The 2,737-nt window shown below is 39.4% G+C and overlaps 1 pseudogene; it reads left to right on the forward strand.

Moving 5' to 3' along the window:
• The first annotated feature begins 1,004 nt into the window (after window positions 1-1,004).
• LOC149176435 (chaperone protein ClpB1 pseudogene) lies at window positions 1,005-1,953 on the forward strand (annotated as a pseudogene).
• Window positions 1,954-2,737: the final 784 nt, after the last annotated feature.

Here is a 2,737-nt window from a genome sequence, read left to right on the forward strand (position 1 = left end):
GGTTTAATTTGTTTAGACTTATTTCATGGCTACCATCTTCTGAAGCTAAACAAATATTCATGTGTTAAGTTTTAGTGCTGGCATAAATTCTGCTGTGAATAAGGATTCTATAAACGGAATTTAATCAAGGATAACTCTTCCATTATTGCACCCAGCTGCTAGTTAAATCTAAGTCTTCCATTTCATGATGTTAAGTGATAAATTAATTTTATAATTTGACAATGGTTCATGGTAAAGATACACATAGGAGGTGTGCAGGAGGTGCACACCGAACACAATTCCAGGATCTAGCGATGGCCGAAGGAATGACAATGCCGAAGATGGGGAGAGGATCAAGGTCTGTAATTTTTGTTTCAAGCTTTGGAAATAGGATATATCCCAAGATCCACAAGATCTTGCAGGCCTTGAGGCTACAATGTTTTTTTTTCATACAACCTGCCAACTTTTCCCCTGATTTTGATCTGTCTATTTCTGAACTCGTGGCATTGGATATGTGCCAAAGAAGAACTGTATTTAAACCAATGACAAAAGAACAAAGGGAGAGCCTAAAAAAAATATGTGGAGGTTCGTGGAAGTTGGTATTGCGATTTTTTGAAGGCTGGTGAATTATGCTTCAAGCGTGAAAAGTGTCAAGCCATTGTTGGCCCTGGTCATAGTATTGTGGTAACAAAGATTGGAGCAGTTCATTCATTTGGATCTAATAGTTCTGGGCAGCTAGGTCATGGGACAAAAGAAGAAGAATGATGACCAAGGTTAATCAGGTCGCTTTAGGGCATTAGAATTTGTACATTGCGCTTTGCTTCTCTCCTTTGCTCTGCCTGTGCATATGTTTTTAGTGCAGAGGAAGGACTGAAGCCCAAGGTGCCTTTCAATTCAAAATTGTTTGTTATTCTTTTGAGATCTCGAGGGCATGGAGGGAAAAATACACTCAGAAGCTTCGCGTGACGCCACTTTCATCAGGTCCAGGGATTGAATCTTGTTGATCAAGTCATGAAAAACGAGGCATGGATTGTCATTACACAGGTGGAGAGGAAACCGTGGAAGCAGTACAGAGAGTCCTTCGACAGGGCTTGAAGAAACTCCCATCCCAAGATCCTACCCCCGACAGTATTCCTCCTAACACTTCGTTAATAAAGTGCATCATGCATGCTAAATCTTCACAAAAGAGCAAGGGGGACACTCATTTGGCAGTAGATCATCTTATTCTTGGAGTGCTAGAAGACCCCCAGGTTTTAGATTTCTTTAGAGAGGCAGGTGTGAGTATAGCGAGAGTGAAATCCGAAGTGGAGAAGCTCAGAGGAGAGGGAAAAAAGGTATATACTGCGTCGGTGATACTAATTTTCAGGCCTTGAAAACGTATGGCCGCGATTTGGTTGAAGATGTTGGGAAGCTTGATCCTGTCATTGGTAGAGATGAAGAAATTCAGAGAGTAGTTAGAATTTTGTCTCGGAGGACCAAGAACAATCATGTGCTCATTGGAGAGCCTGGTATTGGAAAGAATGTTGTAGTGGAAGGGCTGGCACAAAGAATTGTTCGAGGGGATGTACCAAGCAATTTGCTAGAAGTGAGATTGATAGCCTTGGATATGGGAGCTCTAGTGGCTAGTGCCAATTACAGAGGCGAATTCGAAGAGCGACTTAAATTTGTATTGAAAGAGGTAGAAGAAGCTCATGGAAAAGTTATTCTCTTTATTGACGAAATCCATTTGGTTCTGGGTGCCGGGCATACTGAGGGATCAATGGATGCTACCAATTATTTAAACCGATGCTTGCTCGGGGCCAACTTAGGTGCATTGGAGCAACTACTCTGGAAGAGTACTGGAAGTATGTGGAGAAAGATGTTGCGTTTGAGCAACGATTCCAGCAAGTTTATGCTTATTCGACTTTTTTGGTTAATCCTACGATAAGCCCTAGAAGAGAAAGCCAAGAGTTCCTATTCCCACTGACAATATAGATTCAACCATGATTCAGAATAATGATTATGGAATTATATTAGATGATTAAGATTTGTCTGAGAAGTTCTGTTTTATCCTTATTTAATTATTGCATCGAGGTTTTGAATATTGAATTTTTCTTCGTTTTTCTTTATGGCTAGCTCCCCTCCTTGAGATTATCCTACCTTTACCCTGTTATTATAGATCCATATTCACCCCAGATTTATTAATCAAGGTGATGGATCAAAGAACCCAAATTTATTAATCAAAGAGGCAGACTAGCATTTGGACGCTTAGAGGATAGTTTCTTGTATTATTATTTTTTTTCCTAGTAGGTAGGCTTCAAGGTCCAGATTTTGAACCTAGGCTCTGGTACCATGTGTGAGAATCCATCCTAACGTATTCTAACTAAAAACTAAATTTCTCTAATTTTAAACACAATAAGATGGGAAATAACTTATTTATATCTAAACATGTATTTGATGATAATATATCATTAAAATTTATTTACCACAAATTAAATAAGTAAGAATTTTATTGCAAAAATTTACATAAGTAATCAATAAATGGAGGAATACATGTTCCAATAACTTAGTTGAGATGCTCCTGAGCTCCTGACTCTGTTGGGATGCTCCTCTTGACTACCCAATTGGATTTGTCTCTCAGCCAACTAGGAAGTAGTTTCTAGCCCAAGGAACCTCCACAGTTCCCTAGTCCTTCGAGCCCTAGTCCAACCAGATGTAGTGTGTCCAAGTTTAACAAACACTCCCCATATCCAAGTTTGTATTCCCTCATTTATCTCTC

The sequence above is a fragment of the Pinus tabuliformis genome, chromosome 4_1, assembly GCF_031772625.1.
Source record: "Pinus tabuliformis cultivar Carrire ecotype Pingquan chromosome 4_1, CPIR1, whole genome shotgun sequence".
NCBI classification, from domain to species: domain Eukaryota; kingdom Viridiplantae; phylum Streptophyta; class Pinopsida; order Pinales; family Pinaceae; genus Pinus; species Pinus tabuliformis.